At 34.9% G+C, this 12,620-nt stretch overlaps 1 long non-coding RNA gene across 1 annotated transcript; it reads right to left on the bottom strand.

Annotated features, from left to right (window-relative positions):
- Nucleotides 1-466: 466 nt before the first annotated feature.
- Nucleotides 467-2,543, bottom strand: LOC113277936. Its single transcript, XR_003325229.1, has 3 exons — nucleotides 1,968-2,543; nucleotides 1,052-1,149; nucleotides 467-873 (listed from the first exon to the last, which is right to left on the bottom strand). It is a non-coding gene; the product is annotated as an uncharacterized LOC113277936 (long non-coding RNA).
- Nucleotides 2,544-12,620: the final 10,077 nt, after the last annotated feature.

A 12,620-nucleotide genomic window follows, 5' to 3' on the forward strand; every position in this document is an offset into this window, starting at 1 on the left:
GTCAACAACCAAAGTTGACACGAGAAACACGAATCCAGGAACATATTCAACAACCAAAGTTGACAGCAATAATCCGTGTACATTTGTGTCAACAATGGAAGTTGATTCCAGGAACATATTCTTTCCATATTACCATGTCAACAACCAAAGTTGACACCAATAATCCGTGTCCACAATGGAAGTTGATTCTACACATTTGTGTCAACAATGGAAGTTGATTCTACAAATTGATGTCAACAATCGAAGTTGACCCCAGATTTGCAATCCAGGTATATCCGGTTTCCAGGGTATTGTGTCAACAACCAAAGTTGACAACAGTATCTCATGTCAACAACAAAAGTTGATCAAATCGAAAATAAGAAATTAAAGGGCCAGAATATAGTGTCAACAACCATTGTTGACACCATAATCTGGGGTCAACAACTCAAGTTGATACCAAAAATTGACATACTCGACCGAATGAACTTGACGTGAATCGAACACGCATCTTTTGACTGGAGTCAATTGTGATACCATTACACCACAAGTTCGTTTAATACAACTATTTCAATGTTCTATATTATATACTAATAGTTGCATACAAAAGGGTGAAAAGCAACAAGATGTATCAGGAAAAAATCTCAATCAATAATCTAAAACGTAACTAACACTGCCCTAACCCTGTCACTTTTCAACCAACCAGGATGAAAGAACATTAGTCAGACAAGGCATTTTGCAATAATAAAGTACCACTAAGTTATGTGCAATCACAATGGCATAAGAGTAAGAGATAATTACTCACAGTTAATACTACTAGCAATAAAAATAACCACTTGTTTTGCTGCTTCCACACAAACCCGCCTGGTGTTGTAATCATGCCGAAAAATACTTTGTCTACAATATATATAAGAAAAACTATGAGCCATATAAAAAATAAATCATCCATCTTAACAAGCAACAAAATTCAATTAAAACCTCAAAAGATATTTCAGATGGATTGAAATTGAGTGGTTTTTTCATCCAAATTTCAGCAATCACAAATTCAAAAAAAAAAAAAAAAACTTTTAATTACTTCAACTACTTGTTTACGCATCCTGGTGGTGCTCAGCTCATGGTTCACCTTTGCTTTTCAAGTTAGTGTTTAATGAATACCATCTAACTCAATGACAACTACAAAATGTCAATGAAACAGTTAGTATACTTGAAAAGTAAGATCGCGCTTACTTTAGCAGCATGTTATTGAAATCGGTTTAAGGGTATGCAGAAGTTAAAAAAAAAAAAAAAAAAAGAGAAAGAGAAATGGCATGCTAATAGCTCATTTCCCCCCTGCACTTTTTAGAAAGAACGAAGACTAAAAAAATCATATTTTATATAAGAATATCAAATAAAGGCTACTCAACTATCAGTGGAACCTGCTGAGCGTTAATTACTCGAATAAAGATTAATCATTTTCTTTTAATTTACTTTACTTTACCACCCATTCGCACAGCCTCAACTCTTTAGCGAACTTAAGGTAATGAAACTTAGTATCTATTGAACAATTCCAAGAACAGTTTGCAAGATCTTTTATAACTACTGTTTATCGCAAATGACAGTGCTACCGTTGAGACATTCTCAATCTAATACATCATTTCTAGATCATTACTCTGCACTCTCTTACATATGTCTATATTCATCAGTCATCATATAACGGTGTAACACTAAATTAACATAATTATTCATCACCCAAATGTACACTAGAATAACAACTATTTCTAACATGATTAATCTAAATTTGAATGTCAAACGTATGGAACCAAAAAATGTAAGCTACATGAACTGTGGAAACTTTATTTTATGAAAAGAAATCACTTAACGTTGATTCTATATAGAGTGGGAAATGAATAAATAAAAGAAAAGTCATCAAAAACCATGAACGGACCTAATTAAACAAATTTTGATACTATCAGCAAATCAAATCTAGACCTGAAAAAAAAACTGAATCGTACCTGTTTCATAGATGAATCGACAATCTCGAGCTTAATTATATCGAAAAAATAAAGAAATATAGTAGAATCAAAACAAAACCAAACTTCCAAAAATCTTTGTAAACGGAATTGGTATGAAGACATCATTGTAAATTGAATCGAACATGAAAATCTTATATATATATATATATATATATATCTGAATCTTCAACTCGGAATTAAAATTTCGAAAACATAAAAATCAAATCTCGGAAAATCAATCTCTCTTGAATCTGATTTGGAGACCAAATCTTTAAATTAAAAAGAAAAACAAGATGAAGATGAAAAAAAAAACAATGATTTCTGCTGCTGCTAACGATTTGTACATAGAATTTGATGACGATTTCACCTCCATCTGAAATGTTTCGGGAAAAATTTCGATCCAGTCTGTTCTCTCCTCTCTCTTTAAATTTCCTTTAAAAGGTGAAGGGGATTATTAATGGTAAATAAGATATTTATGAAACTCATGAAAAGAAGATGAATGGTATTATTAATGATAAATAAGAGTATTTATGAAATCCATGAAAAGAAGGCCCTAGCTCATGTTCACGGATTTGCGCCGCGTTCTCCCCCTTCCCTTCTGTTCTTCTCGTCACAGAAATATAGAGCAGCTGCCAAGTCTTCTAATTGGACCAGACAAGCACCAAAGGCCCAGTCCAAGCACAGAATCTCGTCATCAGCTAGCCATGCAAGCTCAAGTCCCCGTTCTCAACACCAACGTTCACAGACCATCGCAGCCAACTACTAGTTATGTCATTCTCTGACCATAACTTCATCCCATCGAATCACAACAACAGCAGCTCCATCTTCAGTCCATTCAAACCTCGGCCACCACTAGCTGCACAATTCAGTCAATCTCAAAAGTTCTCATCCGACGCCACTGCCAAATATCCGCATCACCAGTTACCAGTCATCTTCAATTTCAGCTGGGCGTACAAACCATTCTCCACTGCACAAGGCAGCGACAACAACTGCTTGTCTCCCTGCATCCACCTTTCTCTTCTAACTCAAAGCAAGCTCATTTTTCACCTACTCGACGGCATCTGAGCATCACCTCCGTTTGCGAACTATCACAGCCGATGACCAACTGAGCACCTTCACGCGAACAGAAACCCCAAACAAAACATCTAGTTCACCGACTTTAACTTCACTTCCCTGCGAACATCTCCTTTGACTTCATCTCTGAATTCCCGTTGCAGTCGTTCCACCTATTCACTTCTTCATCGGTGTCAGCAACTCATACAAATCACCAAATGCTTAACAGAAAACCATAATTTCTTTTGTATCATGTGTACCCATACCCTTGGTCTGCGAAACGGTAAGATAGAGTCCCAGCATGAGTTATGGACTTGACAGCCCCCAGATTCTTTTATGCTTTGAGAAGTAACAATGGCTTTGTTTGCCGCAAATGCTTCTATTTAGCTATTTATTCTCTGGATGATCGGAATTGTCGGTACTTTTTACAAAAACACTAAAATAGTGTTATTAGTAAAATATCGAGTCCTACTTAATATAACTATGAGCATACAATGTAGCACATACGTGTTTATCATTTATGTTGGCTACTATTCTTAAATTTCATACGCATCGTCAATAAGTACCTCAAAGCTCAAATTTGGTATGCTGTCCCAATTTGTCTCTAAACGCTAAAATTCTGTAGCTTAATTAGCATTAAACAAGAATGGATTTACGTAAAAGAAGATAAGAAAAAATACAAGATGACCTTTAATGGTTGTGATCTAGAGTTGTATGTTTTTTTTTTTGGACTAGGCCCCGGCTCAACCTCTTGTCTAATCTTAAGTGTATATATTTTATTATTTTGTATGATATAAAATTACTACAACTTAGTTAATTATATAATAGATAACTTATACCGATTTAGGGTACCCATACCTATATAACATCAGTACTAATAAAATCATTTCATATTTAGGCACACAGTTCCAGCAAAAATATATCTCAAAAAAAATATCAATTACTTGATTTAATTTCATTAGTATTTATCCCTTGTTAGTTTTTAAGCCAATCATAATTACTGAAGACCGAAATAGAAAATTCAAAAGAACAGAAGGATCCATATTTGTAACTTGAATTAATTTAGTTTAGTATGTAATGATGATAGCGATCAGAGAGCAACAAATAAGGTTGCTTTTTTTTATACCAAACATATTTCAATATACATATAGAGAACGATATAGAACAGAAGTGCTCAAACTGGTTCAACTCCATGAAAAAAATAAATTTTAGATGATTTGTTTTGAAAGTACAGTATGATAGTAATTTTAGCAAAAAAGATGTGGACATGTAATTGTGAGCCTAATCTGGTCAAGCTAAGGCGAGACTAGAGAAAGGACATGTAGTAGAGTGCACACGGGCTACGACAACGTGACACTAATGTATCAATATGTCTAAGCTCCCAGTTTAGCTAAAACAAATTGGTATTACAGCCTGCTCAATTTTAAATTTAGCAGTATTCCAATTATAACCAACTGTCGTTGGTTAAAAGAGGATAAATTACTTAAACCCTCAATGATCTTCACATGTTATTGATAATTTACTGAAGATACTACTCTTTTAAATTTATTATGCTCCCCAGTTATGAAAATGCATATTATAAGACCATTTATGATGCGGTATGTTTTATGAAATATATGCCGATAGGAAAAAATAATGTACTACTATCTCATTAAACACCTAAAATTCATGGTTCAAAAAAAATAAATATATATATTAAACACCTAAAATACATCATTAAAGTAATAAAAAGTATTCCATGAAATACATGCCGATAGAAAAATAAATAATGCAATATTGTTTCTGCTTATCACCCAAAGATTGACACACATGATTCAAGAAAAAAAGATTGGTATAGGCCAGTTTTTAAATATAAAGATTGGTATAATGCTTCTATAGGAACTATAAGACTATTATTGAACTGCGATAGCGCCATTTTACTTATTCCTTTGTATCTATCACGACACTCTTCTCTTCCTTCTTCATACATAACAAACTGATGCTAACCTGCACAAACATCACTAAAGAAATTTAGCACAACAATCAAGTTCATAAAACTCAACATCGTCAGTTATAACTACCGGATTGTTTAACGTCAATATCAAAATATAGCCTAACTCAGTTTGGTGTTGCTTAAGCATTGGCCAACAAATCTATTATTTTTCAACAGATAAATGGTACATACTTGCAAGTTATATGCAAACAACCATCCTTCTCTTCATATATGCAATTTACATTTACGAAGAAGTGAATGTTCACCATCCTTAGATTTCTCGTCCCATTCCATCATATTCCCTATACACGGTAAGGGTAAGAGTAGCGATATGTGGTTTCTTATAAGAAGATAGAGCTGTGTGATTGCACCATCGATTATGATGGAAATGATAACTAATAGTAGCTTAGATGATTCATAAGGGAATAAATAGAAATACACGATTTGGGTGTTACATTCTATCATAACAGATCTGGTGGTGGTGGTGGTGGTGGTGACATTTGCTATTACTTATTAATTCCCTTAAGAACTCAATTAACCCAACCATGACTTCAAATCATGTAATTTCAACAGGTTTGAGGTATTCATATGCACCGGTGGTAGTTTTGATGGATCTTTCGAATACGCTGAGTGTTTATGCTAATAATTTTATTAATTTGTGTTATACCCACCAAGAAATAGTGAATAAACTCAAAAACACAAATGGAATAAAACTGTAATATATTCACCACAAATTTTTATGTTCAGCCAAAAAGTAGTAAGATCATCATGTCATGTCTCTCTAAAAAAAGTAGTATTGTTGCAGATCTTGAAAAAGGTTATTCATCATACTATAGACTTCACCTTTTGTCCCTAAGAAGTTATTGAGGACTAATGAGGAATGATCAACGAAACAAGAAGTTAAGTTCTCCAGGACTGCTAAAATTTTTATCGCAGAAAATATATTTTTTATACCTTAATTTGATTCGAGCGTCCAAAACTAACCGCTTATTAGAAATTTAGATCTTACTCAGACCAATACATATGATAATGGAGGATATTAAAAACAAAAAAGATCACTTAATATTACTATTTGATAAACAACTATATTATACCGTATAGTTCACTTGATATTACATGCCCCTACATTCGGCTGGTATAAGGATCGGTATGTATAAGACTTGACTAACAAAGCAATTTATCACTCTTTCCATACAACACCAACGTACTTCTAAAATTCAGATTCGAACAACAACCTCCAAAGTGGGTCACTCGCCATATGCTCAATCGATGACACGGAACCTCTATTAGCTTTTAGTAAATTCTCTGACACAACCTTCGGTAGCACATTACATATACCAATCTGACACAGAATCTCCAATAAAATCAAGCAGTACACATTTTAGTTAATCAAATTTCTCCAAGAGTACCATAAATATCGGCACTATTACTATATGTAAGTCATCCTTTACACAACTGTATCAGACTGACTGTGTACGACCATTGCGAACCTGCACGGAGAATACAAATTCACATTTGCTGAAAGTGAAAAACAAAAAAAAATAACTGATACAATTTATCTTGCTTATCTTTAAAAACACATTAATTATTATATGCAAAAGCACACAAAAAAATTAACATTTATTCAACAGGTTTATCTTTACAAAGAAAAATCCACAACCTCTCTTCGACACATTATCTCATTTCCCCACTTCGTACCTTAACGTCATTAATGATTGTGTTGATTAGTTTCACAGATTTCATCTTAGAACTTCAAATGGGTATCCCACTTTAAATTCTAAAAGAAGTGCTCCCTTTCAAGGGTAAACCTCCATCGGAAGGATACAGTCTACATATGTTCATTAGAAGCACTGTTATATGTAGTCAACCAAAACAATAGGTAATTATGATATGGGTAGTTCGTACTACAAAATAAATATTATTTTTATTGAATTTAGTTGTTAGGTTTCTTGGTTAAATCATAATACATCATGTATTTCTACTTCTAAGCATCTGACTTCTATACATGGCCATGCATATGAAAAACTTAAAATGATTTTTGATATTATATTCGTGTATCAAGAAAACTATAATTCTAACTGATTTCTAAGACGTAGCGTCGTCGCACTCAGTCGTTATCGTTTACTTGGATGCGCCTAACCCTGTTTAATCCCTCCAAAATTGTAAGCAAAACTTAGATATGTCCAACTACTTTGTCTCATTAAATACCTAGATAATGTAAAATTGTGAGGAAAATAACACAGGTAGATCTAAATTATAAATAATCAGCAGATGTTTTTTATGTTTGTCATAAAATAAATCAAGGGAAAATCATCGTGATAAAAAGTATAAACCCTCCATATTTTCTATAGATGCAATTGTATCTAACGGAAATCAAAACTTTCATAATCTTTTGTAGATCACATATATCAAACGAAAATCCAAACTTTCATAATGTTTTGTACTTCACAGACATCAGTATTGTCAAAATGACATGATCAATCGTCAAGCGGTTATTAATCTGTAAAATAGTTAGAAAGCTATAATTGCACACCACATACCTCATAAAGCTATCTTTTAGCATTTTCCAACCCAGCGATGCCCTATCATGAAATGTTAGGCTTTTCCACAACCTAAAAAAATACATACTCGCAATCAGTCTCATAAGAAAGAAACAATATATATTGTACCATATAGCACCTTATGGAGAATTTGAAATAATCACCGCAAACGATGACCAATTTGATAACAGTTTAGAACTTTGAGATCCAGACTTGCAAAAAATAACCATCTCAAAGCTACATGAACCTTAGAAGTCAATACAGTAAAATAAATGGTAATATGATGCCACGAAAAAACTATACAAGGTGTAGCATGGTAATGTAAGGAAAAATAAATCATCTAAGCTACATTGTCTCCTTTTAGCTTCTTACATATAAATACATTATGGTCATCTATAAATCCCATCGCGCATGCCGATTAAGCTATATTATTCACACAAACAAACCTTAATTCAAATTAATCATAATAAATTTGAATGATTTTAACGATTGGAAACTCGAAAACATTGGATATTAGCTATAAAGATCAAACTGTAGCTAGCCATATCGTTCTGTTTTGATGGAAAATTAGAAACCGAAATTGAATCAAACAAAACGATAGTTGAGAGGGGACTCAAAACTCTCTTAATCGATGACATGGATTGAATATAGGGTAATTAATAGGATTCTCCACATAATAATATCAACAATTAATATAGGAGAACAAAGAAATAAAAAAAATAGGATAAAACAACATGTTAAGTGAAATTACGTTCTCAGCTGACTAACATAGTATGGTTTGAATCGCTAGATTTAAAGCTAGCCATTGAATGTTAAACAGTAATTTGGAGCATATGATCAATGTTTTAGATCAACTCACATTAACCGACCAATGTGAACTACATTATTGATATGGAATTGACTGTTTGACTGGGACTCAAAATACGGTTTTAGGCATTTTTTGGAGACATTGTGGTGTTATTGTATTAATGGTCATTTGAATAAGATTAAAAAATATAACCATTTATTCTTCTTCCTTTAAATTTTTGGAAAAGAAGTAGATGTCAATTAAAATGTTGGGTTAGATGTTGTTATAGTTGTAATTGAGTTTCACTCTAAAACAGTGAGAAAGAAGGAAAAAAAAACTATCTTTTAGTATTTATTTTTCTTCTTGAACATAGGAGACCATAAGGTAAAGGACTAAAAAAATTGGTTGTGGAGGTAAAACATTCAATATTATGTAGTTCAAAGTAATGACTACATATTATAGCATTCTGAGAAGTACCATCGAATTATAAGACATCATAGTTTGTCCACTTTTGCACCTGAGAGTTTGATTTATTAACTGCATTTTTGAAAATTTGAATGCCAAACCTTATTAGTCTCTCCACATTCATCATATCAAGTATCTTCTTTGGGACGGCTTCTGCCTTATAAATGACTGATAATTAATTTCATCCTGAAGGAAAACACATTTTAACAAATGCATATTTATAAAGCAAGAAACTACTGAGATCTTGGTCTAACAATATTTCTACAATTTGCAGCCATACTGAACCTAAAAAATTCTTCCCAACCTCTTGTAGGACCAAGAAAATTGTTATTTTGGGAGAGCTGGTTTACCCGTTCTCCTACAGAGATTGGCCCGAAAAGCTAAAGGATGGATGAAAAAATGCCTAAACCAAGCTTAAAGATTATTACTCATTAAAACCTCCCTAATCCCCACCTCAAATCACCTTATGCAAACACAAAACCTACCTGTCAATGTCCACAAACAAATAGATCGTATAACGAGAAACTTCTTCTGGGGACATGATTCGTCAGTTAAAAAGCATCATCCTGTAGTATTGGACAAGGTAACAAAGCCAATATTTGAAGGAGGATTAGGCATAAGGAAAAGCAGTGATTATAACAAGGCTCTTCTCATGAAAAGAATCTGGAGTTTGCATGAACAACCTAACTCCATCTGTGGAAGTCTGTTCAGTGAAAAATATCTTGATCAACAACCAATTCTACAAGGCATCAATAACATACCATCTTCTTCCAGCACCCAATAGAGACAACTAGCATCAATCGTCCCTACCATGCAACAGCTGATATTTCATCGTATTGAAAATGGTCTATCAACACCAATAGAAGCCAACTGGATTCCACATACCCCAAACCTAGATCCAACCCAATGTTACCCATTCCAAATGGTAGCTGATATCATAGATCCAATCACTTATAACTGGAACCAGGAAAAAATAAACACACTCCCCAATCTTTTATCCCAAAAAATCATAAACATCCACCTACCCCAAGATAGCACTCAAGACAAAATTATCTGGCCACATTCAAAATCGGGAAAATACACTACTTCGTCGGGATACAAATGTCTAACCCATAGTCAACCTAATCATATCCCCCTCCCACACACCAAATTCCTGTGGACCTTACCGTGTCCACCAAAAATTCAACTTTTCTTGTGGAAAGCAATCAATGATGGGTTACCAACCTTCTCTATCCTCCATCACATCCATTTGACCAACTCAGACATTTTCCCCAGATGCAATTTAGCTCCGGAATCAGCAACTCACCTGCTAATTCACTGTCCAACGGAAACTACATCTTGGAACACTTTATTCTCTCAAACCCCAAACACATCAAATCCCAACAATGCACTCTCTTTTGCTTTAACACCTCATACAACCATCTCACAGACCCTTCAACAATCAACACAAACATCAGTCCTTTCCTCTTTCTGTTTTGTATTTTGGACATTATGGTTAGCTAGGAATGATCTAATATACCAACAAAAGCAAACATCAGCAACATAAATCCTTGCTTGGGCTCAAAAACAACAAAAAGAATATACGGAGGCGCTACAATCCTTACCTCCAGTTCTACCGGGAGACTCTCCTGAACCACCAAAGATACACCAAAAGAATCTCAACAATCTCGGTAGGATGGTCCACCCCGAACATGAACTGGATTAAAATCAACACGGATGGAGCGGCCAGGGGTCATCCAGGTTTCGCGGGTGCAGGTTTCATTTGTAGGGACTCCAACGCACGAACAATAGTGGCTCTAGCTCAACCTTTGGGAATTACAACTTCCTTAACTGCTGAAACTTGGGCTATGCTGTTGGCATCAAGAACAGAAATGGCCAAGAGTTCTCTTTGAGACAGACTCAGAGAACCTTTTTCACTTCATCACATCTCCTTCCCCCCCCCCCCCCCTTGGCATATCTCAGGAATGATTGAAGAAATAAAGAATATGATGCAACAGATTCCGCAGACTGTTATACTACACAACTATAGAGAAGGGAATCAAGCAGCAGATGGTTTGGTCAATAATGCAGCAGACGGAAGTCAAATGGGGAACTTTTCAACCAAAATTTGGGACCAGGCAATCCCAAATTTATTAGTCAAATTGTTTTTCATGACTCCGTGGGTACTACATACCCGCGTCAAATTGTAACCTAATTCTATGTTTAATAAATTACATGCTTCAAAAAAAATAAAATGGAAAAGACTGTTTTAGGTATAAACAGAATTAGGATTGAGATAAACGTCCCGCAGCCGTCCAAGTGAAAACTCCATCCCGAGCTTCCCAATCGCCGGATCATGGTCCCTGTCAAACGTTTTTCGTCTGATAGCCCTGGCTATCATGGAGACAAACCGGAACCCCTCATGCAATTGAAATGAGTTACCTTGTATTTTACAGTGCTTGGAGTCTGTAACACGATTAATGCAACAACAACAACAACAAAAAAGTCTGTTTTTGGTACTAGTATCTCTACCTTTTTTTTGTTTCAATGTGTGTGAGTGGGTGGGGTTGGGGGGGGGGGGGGGTGGTGTTGATGGGGATCCATTTTCATGACATCACTTCATGTAGTTTTCCATAACCCATGCCACGAGATATCAAATGTAGAATCCACCTCAACAGCAACAGGGACAATAAAGTTATTGCCCTACGACCAACGTACACTGAGATAAAACTCAGATAACAAATTAAACTCCTGCTTAATATTTTATTCACCATTCCGAAAAAAAATTAACACTTGGATGATCTTTAGAGTTCTCGTTGCCAATTTAAGCGATTGGAACAAAAGAAATAGTGTATATACCCGTAAAGTAGACAACCTGGCCTCAATATCCGTCACGATTTCCCATATTTCATCATCTGAGACAGAAGAGAAATATTCACTGAGCTGAGATGGAGTTAAACCTAGTTGACGTTGCACAACCTGCATATATAGTTTTAAAACTCAGTGCATAAGATTATCCGCGATATAGAGGTAGCCAGAAATGAGAGTAACACAAGGTTCAAGTTTAGGCTCACGTCGTGGTGGATGAGAACTTTGGAAGTACAGCTCCCCTCATAAAAACGAACAACAAGCTCATATTTTGTCCTTATCGGAGAATCGAACTCAAATCTAGATAGGGCAGTCATGCAACCCTAAAACTCCACGGATTCAAATCGCGTTGCGAGTTAAAACAAAATAAAATGGAACAACTAAATAAAAAATTCAAACAAATGGAAGAGTGAGAAACCTGGATTGTATGTCGGGTGGGTGCTCTGTCATCCGACTTCTTCCGCTTCTCCCATTCTGCCAACAAAAAACTAGCCAAGTATGTATATGGCATCGCTTTATATTCATCAGTTAATCTGATTGAGTTGTCTTTCTCAATTTCATCATAATCCTTGGGTTTCAAAGAAGCATTATCTGTTTTCATTTTGCATCAGGGTAGAGTTTGTAAGGTGAACTATATCAAACACGCAAGAACTACTTTGAACTAATGTCTGCTTTGATATCGCTAAAAAGGAGCTGGAATATCCCATATATACCTTTCACTCTTAGGAGACTCAATTACTTCTTCTACTGATTTATCGTGTGCAGCTCCCAAATCTTCCACAACAACATATTCTCAAATATGGCTAAACAATACCTAGATTACTTCAAAGAGCAAGCAAACTGTGTTTAATACCTGAAGAACTAATGGATCAAGATAATGAGCTAGATCAAAAGTATGAGTATTTTCAAGAAGCGTACCCCCACAAGAAAATTTCATATCAGATAACAAAAACCACTCGAGGATGATTTTCTCTTTCTCAGCACGATCG

This window comes from Papaver somniferum, chromosome 5 (genome assembly GCF_003573695.1).
Source record: "Papaver somniferum cultivar HN1 chromosome 5, ASM357369v1, whole genome shotgun sequence".
Taxonomy (NCBI): domain Eukaryota; kingdom Viridiplantae; phylum Streptophyta; class Magnoliopsida; order Ranunculales; family Papaveraceae; genus Papaver; species Papaver somniferum.